We start from the raw sequence: 12549 nt of genomic DNA, 5'->3' as shown, positions 1-12549 counted from the left end.
TTGCGAAGACTGTGGGAAAAGTGCAGTATCTGAGCCAGATAGCACCATCCGTCTTGGCACAGTTCCTCATGGCTTCCCTTGGCTAGGGGAGAGAGTCCCCCAACCCTTTGCATTTCCTGGGCGAGGTGATGCCCCACCCTGCTTCTGCTCATCCTCTGTGGGATGCACCTACTGTCTAACCAGTCCCAATTACATGAGCCAAGTACTTCAGTTGGAAATGCAGAAATCACCCATCTTCTTCATTGATCTTGCTGGAGCTGCAGACTGGAGCTGTTTTATTTGGCCATCTTCCCAACCCATTAAAGCTCTCTTAAATAGCCATTACATTAATTAAAAAAATAGAAAATTCAGTAGCAACAGATAACTTGGAAATGATTAACTGAAGAATATATGTCATAATATGGGATAGCACATAAAAGATGCTAAGTATCTTTTAGTTGTAAGTCATAGACATTTCAACTAAAGTTTCTGTAAGAAAAGTGGTAATTTATTAGTTTCTACATGTGAAAATACAAGGTGCTTGTCTGACTTCAAGTGTGGCTGGTTTATGGCTTAACAAGGAATAAGAATATTACACTTATCTCACTCTCATTCTATTTATGGCCTTTACCTTTTCTGTAATTACTTTTTCAGGCAAGTGTTCTCCCTGTACTTGTAAGTTAATCCTAGAAGTTTCTTTGGAAACATTCAATAAATGATAAAAGTCTTCAACATTATAAAGAAGTGCAGGATGTGATGTTGCTTAGAGATGAGATTATGGCAGTGTCTAGTTTTGGGAATCAAAATGGGCGTAGTATCTCCACTAATCAGGGAAATACAACTGAAAATAAGAAAATATATATATATATATATATATATATATATATATATATTTTTTTTTTTTTTTTTTTGAGACAGAGTCTTGCTCTGTCACCCTGGCTGAGTGCAGTGGCACCATCTCGTCTCACTGCAATCTCCGCCTCCTGGGTTCAAGCGATTCTCATGCTTCAGCCTCCCAAGTAGCTGGGACTACAGGGGCCCACCACCATGCCTGGCTAATTTTTGTATTTTTAGTAAAGATGGAGTTTCACCATGTTGGCCAGGCTGGTCTTGAACTCCTGACCTCAGGTGATCCACCTGCCTCAACCTCACAAAGTGCTGGGATTAGAGGCATGAGTCACTATGCCAGGTGAAAATATGGTATTAAACTAAGTGAGAATAAGATAAATAAAAAAGTTTGAGGAAAAAGAATCCTGGAAGGATTGTGCACTGTTTGCTGTACAATTGATTTTAAGTCCTCTGACTAAAAAAGTTTTCTTTTCTGCATTTAAGTGGAAGTGGCACAGTCACTGACAACCCTCCCCCACTGTAAAAGTATCTGGAAACCATGGTTAATAAATATTGTATTTGTTTCATTAAGCAAGACAGACAAGGACAAATTCCATCAGGAGATTAACATTCAAGAAAGTCCTTGGTGTTACATGAAAATGATTTGTAAAACAATATACATGGATATGTCTTCAATAACATTAAAATATTTAAATTATGTTTAAAAATGATTTACTGCTTTAATTGATTTTTCCACGTTACTGACTTTAAGTCCTGATTTCTGGATAAGATTTCTACTTTATTATTATTTTGATAGGAAGTGATGAGTAACCCAAAGTCCAGATGCAATAGAAAACACCATAAATGGTCGCTCTCTAACGCCAGCGCCGCCTCTTGCCCCCCAAGCTCCAGCCGAAGGAGAAGGGGGGTAAGTAAGGAGGTCTCTGTACCATGGCTCGTACAAAGCAGACTGCCCACAAATCGACCGGTGGTAAAGCACCCAGGAAGCAACTGGCTACAAAAGCCGCTCGCAAGAGTGCACCCTCTACTGGAGGGGTGAAGAAACCTCATCGTTACAGGCCTGGTACCGTGGCACTCCGTGAAATTAGACGTTGTCAGAAGTCCACTGAACTTCTGATTCGCAAACTTCCCTTCCAGTATCTGGTGCGAGAAATTGCTCAGGATTTTTTTTTTTTAAAATTTATTTATTATTATTATACTTTAATTTATAGGGTACATGTGCATAAAGTGCAGGTTTGTTACATATGTATACTTGTGCCATGTTGGTGTGCTGCACCCATCAACTCGTCATTTACATCAGGTATAACTCCCAATGCAGTCCCTCCCCTCTCCCCCCTCCCCATGATAGGCCCTGGTGTGTGATGTTCCCCTTCCCGAGTCCAAGTCTAGGGCCATACCACCCTGAACGCGCCCGATCTTGTCTGCTCAGGATTTTAAAACAGATCTGCGCTTCCAGAGCGCAGCTATTGGTGCTTTGCAGGAGGCAAGTGAGGCCTATCTGGTTGGCCTTTTTAAAGACACCAACCTGTGTGCTATCCATGCCAAACGTGTAACAATTATGCCAAAAGACATCCAGCTGGCACGCCGCATACGTGGAGAACGTGCTTAAGAATCCGCTATGATGGGAAACATTTCATTCTCAAAAAAAAAAAAAAAAAAAAAAAAAAAAAAAAAAAAAAAAAAAAAAATTCTCTTCTTCCTGTTATTGGTAGTTCTGAACGTTAGATTTTTTTTTTCCATGGAGTCAAAAGGTACCTAAGTATATGATTGCGAGTGGAAAAATAGGGGACAGAAATCAGGTATTGGCAGTTTTTCCATTTTCATTTGTGTGTGAATTTTTAATATAAATGCAGAGGCGTAAAGCATTAATGCAAGTTGAAATGTTTCAGTGAACAAGTTTCAGCGGTTCAACTTTATAATAATTATAAATAAACCTGTTAAATTTTTCTGGACAATGCCAGCATTTGGATTTTTTTTAAAACAAGTAAATTTCTTATTGACGGCAACTAAATGGTGTTTGTAGCATTTTTATCATACAGTAGATTCCATCCATTCACTATACTTTTCTAACTGAGTTGTCCTACATGCAAGTACATGTTTTTAATGTTGTCTGTCTTCTGTGCTGTTCCTGTAAGTTTGCTATTAAAATACATTAAACTATAAAAAAAACCACCATAAATATGAATAATTTGAAATTCCTTTAATTAACTATTTTCTACCAAGAAATAAAAATGCCACGGTGTAATTTTTCTCCCTTTATGGAGATTAAAGCATCAATAAAGTTTAAATTCTTCTCTTCTGAATCTTCTCAGCTTTCAGCTGTGAATCTTAGAAACTTCCCGAAGAAACTTAAAGTTTTAAAGCATTGCATTCAGTGATATGTTGGTAATGTTTTATAACTAGCTCTTGGGGGTGGAAGGAATGATTGAGTGAAGTTTTGATTTGTGGCATTTGCTGATTTTTGTGATATAATTACTACCATTATGACCGATTTCCAGTTACTAATGTGAAGTGACTAAATGCAGAGATAGGAAACGATGGGCATAATCAACTCTATCTCAAGTCAGTGCAAGTTAGGTCCAACCATTGCTGATTGTCTCCCATAATAATAAGTGTGAAAGTAAAGAGTTCCTGGCATTGATTTGGCAGATCCAGCATTTCAATTCCAAGGCCATAGAGGCCTTGTATTTGAGACACAGCATTTGAGAAGGCATAAGAGCACATGCCAGCTTTTCTGGTATTACTACTCAATGATTTCTATTTACATCCTATTTCTGTTTACATATGTTTGGTCCAAACTCTGTTATAAGGTTATATCTAGCCATCTTTGGCTAGAGATCTACCCATCAATCTAGTCTATTGATGGATAATAGACTCTTTAAGCTGAATAGATACAAATAGAAACAAAATAGGTTTGTTAAGGAATGTTAAAATGGCTATTGCATAAGCAATTAGCAATGTCTGAAAAAGAATACCAAGTGATTTCCTGTCAAATAGCTCTAGATTCAATTTACACACAAAAATATAGACATCCTCCCTCACATTGACTAGTTGTATCATAGGCAAATTATTAATATTTTATCTCTTAGATCTCATTTTCTAATGCTGTTATAAAATATAAGGGGCCAAAAATGTTTTGCTCTCTTTGTTTTTTGTTATTTTTCTTTTGCCATATGGCTTCATTTAAAAGTAGGTAAAAATTTTCAGAGTGGAAATGACTTTAATTATGCTTCATTGTTATGAGAAGGCCACCAAAATGATACCTTAGTCTCAAAAATAATTATTGAGCTTTCTTGGGAGAAATCTAGTCCTTGCTAAAATAATCCAAAGATGAATAATTTAGTCAGAAATATAAAACAGCAATTTAAAAATTACTATGAAGTGTTTCAAACATATAGAAAATTATAGAGAATAATATGATGAATATATACATCCTCTACTTAACATTGCTAAATCCTAAACATGTGAAATTTTGTTCGTATTTTTTTGTTTTAAAAAGGAAGATGACATAATTTAAGCTATTACAGGTGAAGTGTCCTTTGTATCCTTCTCCAATGCCTCTCCACTTTGCCCTTCTCTAGAGGTAACCATTTTCCAGAATGTGATAATTTTTCATTTCCATGCACATATTATGCTTTTAATATAAGTTTATGTCTACAAAAGATTGTATCATGTTGAATTTTTTCAAAACTTTTATTAATGTTAGTGTTCTGCATTTTCCCAAAGGGTCCTATTATAGAGTCATCAGCCATAGAGACTTATATATCAAAAATGTTATGTATTATATATTTCAAAATTGCTAAAGTGTAGATTTTAAATGTTTTTACAATAGTAGGTATGTGATGTAATAGATTTGTTAATTGGCTTGATTTAATTATTCCACAAAGTAAACATACATGAAAAAATCATATTTTACTCCATAAATATATAAAACTATTATTTGTCAATTAAAATAAAATAATTATACTAAAAATAGGGTCATTATGATTGTGGAGCCCCAAAGGTAGAATGCATGACACAGCTTTCTTAACAGTTTTTATCACAGACTGTTTTTTTCAGTCAAACTAAAAATATACTGGCTTGTGAGTATATAATATAAAGGACAGAGCAGAATGCCCAAGAAATCAGAAACTGTGTTCAGTATCCAAAGGGTCCAGTTAGGTGTTAGGCTTCCTTTTTGGTTACAGATGCTCAAGTGAAAACAATTTTTCTTTATTTACCTGAGGATTGAGTATTTGGCAAGCAGCCTGCTAAATTTTGTTGGAGATTTACAGTCACTCCTTCTGGGGGATGTGTGATAATACCACCGACAACACTATTGAGATTGAGGCTTCTGATTGCTAACCATCAGGATATCATGTAGTGGAAGTTTTGAAAAGCCGAGTGTAGAAACACTTGCACTAAATTCTAAACTATCCGATTCTGGCAAATGGCAGTGGTGTGTAGTTAACCCTAGAGTACTACAAACATATATTGGAGGTTTCATCACATAAATTTGAACAAATTTTGATTCTCCATTGCTAGTTTATGGGAAAGAAGTTGGCAATGTTCAAAACAGTGTATCATGTGCCATCGGTTTATGTAATGAATCCAGTTAGTAATGATATCTGTAAGAGTTAGAACTACAGGAGAAATACGAAAATTTATTTGACAATAATCTTCTATAAGTCTTCAGTTCACCTTAGACTTTTGTACATGGTGGTTCTATATAGAGATATTGTATCGCTTACTAACTGTGCCTCCTTTAAGTCATTAATCAGGACTGTGATTTTCTTTTTTTCTTCCCCGGAAGGGACAGAGAGGCTTGTGGGAGAGCAATTTTTGTGTCCTATTAACACTTCTCTACATGTGGCTGCACCACATTTGGCACTTTGTGGCAGAAAAATACAAGCATCAGTTCCTAGTATATATTCAGATGTAGAAGTAACATTAATAGTGTAGAAAATTGGCCCAAAAAGTTTCACTCACAAGGTCATATTGGCTTCCTTTCCCTATCGTAAACCCAGCACAAACCCCAGTAACTGATTCTAGGTGCCACTTCTTTCCATAGGTCCAGGTAGACTAGTGACTTGGGCAACCATTTTCAAAAGGTCCAAAAAATTTAATTTTCTCATTTTCCAAAATTCCCCACCCTATTCGCACAGGTGTATAATGGCCTGTGATCCTCACTGGGGACAGAAAGTCCTCAGCCCTCATCCTTTAACTCACTTCCCCAATTATTCCCCATTAATGGGGGGAGTCCATTTATTGCATAGTTGATTATACATAATTATTTGTACATTTATCACCAGTTCTCATAAATTATCATTAAATTCCATTCATTGGCTGGTAAGGTCCTCATTATTTCTCTTACAGAAAGCCATGTCTGTTAGAATCCCAGGCTTATTGCTATAATTATAAAAAAAATGTGAAGATTATGAGATTTTTACCTTACTTGTAAGCTAACAAGGTAATCTGTCACAGGCTTTTGAGAGTTCTGGTAGAAGGCATGAGACTCTTGGGTCAGAGACAAAGGATTGTTTATTATTCATAGCAATAGTAACAGCCTGAATATAAGCATTTTTACCTTAGATTCCTAAGCCCCACTTCCCACCGTGCTATACAAAATGACCATTTGATTCCAATATACATAGTACTATACATTACAGGAGTAAAACCGAGGAAATTCAATTATTTATAATGTGCAGTAGCTATGCCTTCCCTTTACTCTTGAAAAAGACATTCTGTTTATCATACTAGAGTAAGTATTATCTCCCTTTGCTTCAGAGGGAAGCACTCTGTTTTCCAAAGGCTCTATGCAAACATGTTTTTACTTCAGAGAGAGACACTATCTCTTTCTTTCAAAGTTGTCTGCTATTCAAGCATGTTGTAAAAGATAGCCTAAAACAAAGGGTAGAAAGTGATTTAATTGCATGAAAAGCACATATGGAACTTTCCTTCCAACTCATGCGCCACGTAACCATGCCTTGGTCAATGACAAACCATGTATATAATGGTATTCCCATAAGATTATAATGGAAGTGAAAAATCACTATCAGCTACTGACATTGTACCAACATTATAAAATAAAAATTGTAGCATACTTTATTTTTAATGAATTTAGCATAGCCTAAGTGTACAGTGTTTATAAAGTCTACAGTAATATACAATAATTCCCTAAGTCTTCACATTCACTTACCACTCACTCACTGAATCACCTAGAGCAACTTTCAGCCCTGTAAGTGCCATTCATGACAAGTGCCCTATACAGGTGTAACATTTTTGATCTTTTATATTGTACTTTTACTGTACCTTTTCTGGGTTTACATTTGTTTAGATACACAAGCACTTACCATTGCATTCCAACTGCCTGCAGTGTTCAGCACAGTAACATGCTGTATAGGTTTGTAGCCTAGGAACAATAGGCTATACCATATAGCTCAGTCGTGTAGTAAGGTATACTACCTGGGTTTGTCTAAGTGCACTCTATCATGCCCACACCATTATGAAATTTCGTAACAATGCATTTCCCAGAAAGTAGCCTCAGTGGTAAGTGACACATGACTGTATAAAATTGCTGGTGATATGCCATCTTCAAACTAACTAGATAATAGCAAATCTTGCTCCAACTTAAATTCCCACCAACATTGTATAGAATCTCTTATTTGTTTAACTGGTCAACACGCTTTCAAATTTCATACATGTTTGATCTGATATATACATGATGATCTAATGTGTATGAAAGCATATGCCATTTTAGTTTCCATGTTTCTGATTACTGGTGAGAATCATAAAGTCAAGAAATACTCATTGAGCATCTATATGCCAGGTACACATTTAAATACTTGGGATACATTGAAGAACCTAAAGATGGAGAAATTATACTCTTATAGAGATTACATTCTGTCAAGTGTAAGTGCAACAAACTTATTAACTAAGTAAATTACACAGTATATTAAAAGATGACATATGTTATGGAAAAGAGAGTAAAGTAATAAGGATCAAATTAAGAAAATTTATTTTTATTGAAAATGTGGTCTCCTATTTTATAAATCGCCTGGTTGCATTTTTTTGCCCAATTTCCATGGGTCATTTTTTTTTCTTAGAATATATTATGGTTTATTTTGTTCATTTTAGTCATCCAATTTTGTAGCCATGTCTTATTTTTCCCTGCTTTGTATACGGTAATTTTTGCAAGTAGGAGATGGCATATTATAATTTTATCAAACTTATCAAAATTTCCTTATTTTCCCCTACTTTGTATAGAGAAATTTTTGCAAGTAGAAGATGGCATATTATAATTTAATCAAACTTATCAAAATTTCCTTTAGTAAGTACCTGTGCGTTCTGTGGCTTTGTAATCTTCCTCATTTACAGGGTTCAAAATATAAATACTATCTTTCATGGTATTTTAAAGATTTTATACATGTTACTTTCCATGTTTAGGTATTAAATTTTTTGTTCCACTTGGAATTTATTTTGTGTGTAAAGTGTTGTAAAAAGTTTGTTTTTAGATGTACAGATAGCCAGTTAATATGGTACTATTTATTAAACACAATTTGTTTTTCGTTAGTCATCTGAAATCTCATTTCTATTATGATTCATTTCCTATGTGTAAATCTGTGTCTAGGTCACTCATCAGTTCATTAGCATATTTAATCTCCCCTTTTCCATCTCAGGACCCAATACAGACTATTCTACAAAGTTCCTAGGGTGATCCTGTTAAACTATAAGACAAATCATATTGCTCCTCTGCTATCAATATATGAATGGCTTTCCATAACAATCAGTGTAAAAGCCAAATTGCATTCTAGAACCTGCAGGGCTCTAAAGTGTCTTCCTCTCCCTCAGCCCCATTACCTCTTTGAAATCACCTCCTGCTATTCTCTGCCTTGCTAACTCAGCTCCAGCCATGCTGCCATCCTCCCTGCTTCTCAAAGATGTCAGGCCTCCTTTTGCCTTGGGGCCACAGTACTCTGCTGTCTCTCCACCTGGAATATTCCTTTCCCAGACAGCTACAGGGTCAGCTCTCCCATTGCCTTCAGGTCTTTACTCAAAAGCCAAGTTCTCAGTGAGCCCTTCCCTGGTACTTTATCTATCTAATTTCAGCCTCCTCCCTGGAATTTCATATTCTATTTCTTTGCTTTATTTTTTCCTTTTTAGCACTTTTCACAATGAAACTACTTTATATCTACTTATGTATTTTGGCTACTCTCTGTCTCCCACACCAAATTGGGATAAAGAAAAAAGAACTAAACTTAAAAGTGAATGGGAGTCAAAGCAAGTCAAAAGGGGCAGTTTTCCTGGGGTCTAGCCCCAGTTACAAGCACAAATGCTTCCAGAGGACAACTGTGCATTTTATTAGAGTGAAGCAGGCCAGCTGGAGGTGTGGCCAATTGGAGAGGGCATTCTTAGTCTAAACTGGACTGAGCCCTACCTCAGACCCAGCTACCTGTATCTCTGTTGGAATGTGGGTCTTAATCCTCACGTTTTTTTTTGTTTTGTTTCATTTTCAAGAGAGGTCAGAAACATGGATTTTCATTGTGTGTAACCTCCCAGATTAGGTGCTTTAGAGTACCTAATTTAAAATAGATAACAACGAAAAAATAAAGATAAAACCAAACTCGGCAGCTGACTGAAATTGGCCTCTGGGCAGCCTGCTGGTGTTTGGGGGACTCATAAAAGAAAATTAATTCCTGTTATAGGGAGTGAGCTTGCCTTGTATTTTTTGAGGCAGCCAGCCTCAGGTCACGCTGGATAGAGAGAATAAACTGGATTTACCACCTTCTTTCAATTTATTTTATTTTATTTTATTTTATTTTTTTTTTGAGACAGAGTCTCACTCTGTCGCCCAGGCTGGAGTGCAGTGGCCGGATCTCAGCTCACTGCAAGCTCCACCTCCCGGGTTTATGCCATTCTCCTGCCTCAGCCTCCTGAGTAGCTGGGACTACATGTACCTGCCACCTTGCCTGGCTAGTTTTTTGTATTTTTTTTAGTAGAGACGGGGTTTCACCGTGTTAGCCAGGATGGTCTCGATCTCCTGACCTCGTGATCTGCCCGTCTCAGCCTCCCAAAGTACTGAGATTACAGGCTTGAGCTACCGCGCCCGGCCTTCTTTCAATTCTTGAAAGCTCCTTGCCTCCCCCAGTATGCATGGAGTTAGGGAAGCCTGGACAGCAGGGAGTTGCTGCTCCCTCTCCCCACTAAACTCAACCCCTCCACTATACAGCTGAAGGACTTAGTTATACAAAGTCACATCTCCCAGCCCAACTTCTCCATGGCATCTGCCTTACCTGGAAACAAAGAGCTGCTCAAACTTCTATCACAGCTCTCCATAAGTTGGGGCTGGGCAAAATTGGCTGGAAGGTACCTGTGAGGAGTCCACAGACACCAGCCTTGTAGAGGACTAGTCAGAATTGGGGCTTCTTGGGGAAGTAGGCCACCTTTTGTGGAGCACTGAATGGAGTCACCTGTAGTTTCAGGTAGCTGCCGAAAGAAGCATGGATAGTCAAGTACTCCCCTTGTGCTGGAGAAAAACATTAGGCTCAATTATCTGATGCCCCTCCTCTCTAGGAAGACAAGGAACATTCCAACAGGAGGAACAAGCATGATAGGACTGCTGTAACTGAGTTCAGTAAGGTTTAATTTTTCCGGATCAAATTCTTTCCAAATGCAAGATGGAACATCTCTTCAGTTCTGAGAGTCTCACTAATCCATGATCTACAAGTGTTGTTTATTCAGCAGAGGGCAAATGTGAGGAGGCAGCCCATAGCCCAGCACTTGTGGAGAATCATGTTAGCATGTTTAGGCTGTGGGTTGGGGTTCTACTAGGCAGGTGCGTCATGAACTCCAGGGAAGAAGGAAAGCCTTATAGGTGTAAACTTGGTTGCTGCTTAACTCTATGGAGTCATCCTTGTCCAAATGTCTTTCCAGGGAACTTCTCATACATATGGCTTCCTTGACAGTTGCCACTTCCTTTGTGCGTAGAACTAAGGGAACAATGTGCATACTGCCAGAAGTCCAATCTTTCCCTGGGTCTTCTCATCTCTAATGGGCCCCATTGTCCACACCTCTTCTTCTGTATTCTCACTCCCTTTGTCAGTCTTTGTTCTTTGAATTTCTTCTTTCTTAGTATTCTTCCCCTTATACCACCCTGACTCCTGCCTCTCATAGACCCTCCATTTGTGTATCCTTTAGTCTCTCCCTAGAGTCCTTTCAACTTGATCTTTCACTCCTTACTCTTGAACTCTTCTAAGCTTCTTTGAGTAGAGAGCTTCCTACTCGATTCCATTTATTCTGTCTATTTTCCTCCAAGCCCCAAGATCTCACTCTTCCTCTGTTATTCTTCACTCCCTTCCCAGTTGGATGTTTCCTCCACATAGGTCATCTCCTCCCTCAGGTAACCTCTACCTTTTGGCCCTTCACCACCTCTTCCTAAGAAGTCACCTCATCCTCTCCTTCTCCCCACAGCCAATCTTGACTTACTTTCCTTCTCCCCTCCACACCAGACCAGTTAAGTCTCTTGCAGTTTTTAGATGGCTGATTGTGATTCTAGCTGAACTTTGTTCACAATCGGAATTGACAGCCATTACTTCCTTTCATGCCCCATCCACCAAACACACCCAATCTTCAACAAGACAAAGTGCTTACACATGTCATATACATTTGTATTTTTCAGTATAAAACAACAGCTATGCAGGCAAAGATTGTGTTATCAGGACCCTTGAGCTTTCAACACCCTGAAAAGTTATACTTCTTTTGTGTGCCTGCATATTACACATTTGCCTCCACAAGCATAGCAAATTTTACCCTAACAAGACGTTTTCACCAAATCGTAGACATAGATATGGAAGTCATCATCAAACTTGATGAAATACTTAGGTTTGGCTTTAACTTGGTGGATGACCTTGCCTGACCTTTTGGAGCCATCTTCTTTGGTATATTCCACATGTTTATCTATTAGGCTATCTATAAATCCTTCTGGCTCCTTCTTCACTGCATGAGACACACTTGATTCTGGCGTGATGCGGAAGTCACCTGCCTTATAATCATCGAGTAGCTAGCACATGTACAAGACAGGATCTTTCTCATAAGTAATATAAAACCAGGCTTTCATGATAGGTGCTTGGGCTAAGACCATCCCCCTCCATTTATCCATAGACCCATGCTCTCCCTCAAACATGTGTTTCACTGCTTTGCCAATTATGGTATTTGTGAGGCAGAAATCTCTGACTTGTGAGAATGGTACCTTATGAGGAAGGATTTTAAGCTTTAAAATTCTTTCATCTCTGTAAAGTTCTAGTCCATAAACACAGTCAATTCCATAATATTTCACCAGATAAAGAAAGGGATATATGGGCACCTGATCCAGAACTGTTCCTTTCCACTGGGCGATGGGCTCATCTCCCTCCTTCTATCCATGAGAAATTCTGCAGCCTACCATGTGTCTGCAGGACTGAGAAGAACGCCTTCCTCTTGGCTTCTTTGGAGATGTCTTTTTCTTCCTCATGTTTGTAGTTCCAGTGTGGTGACCTGTGGCTTCCCTGGTTAGCAGCTTTGCAGCTGTCTTTTTGTGAAGGAGTGTCTTTGTATTTGGAGGGGAAGGAGAGAGAACAGGGAGAAACATTAAGTGTATGAGTTTTTTTCTTGTATCATGAAGTCCCTGTGCACCAGGTACATTGCCACCCATGTTATTCATGTGTGTTCAGTAGCAATGTTAGATATCAAGATACTCTTGGATGC

The 12549-nt window shown here is 38.1% G+C and overlaps 1 pseudogene; it reads right to left on the bottom strand.

Moving 5' to 3' along the window:
• Positions 1 to 11617: 11617 nt before the first annotated feature.
• On the bottom strand, positions 11618 to 12316 carry LOC103232062 (spindlin-2-like; annotated as a pseudogene).
• Positions 12317 to 12549: the final 233 nt, after the last annotated feature.

Source organism: Chlorocebus sabaeus, chromosome X (genome assembly GCF_047675955.1).
Source record: "Chlorocebus sabaeus isolate Y175 chromosome X, mChlSab1.0.hap1, whole genome shotgun sequence".
Classification (NCBI taxonomy): Eukaryota; Metazoa; Chordata; class Mammalia; order Primates; family Cercopithecidae; genus Chlorocebus; species Chlorocebus sabaeus.
The sequence above is the reverse complement of the archived record's forward strand: the minus strand, read 5'-3'. Positions and strand labels throughout refer to the sequence as shown.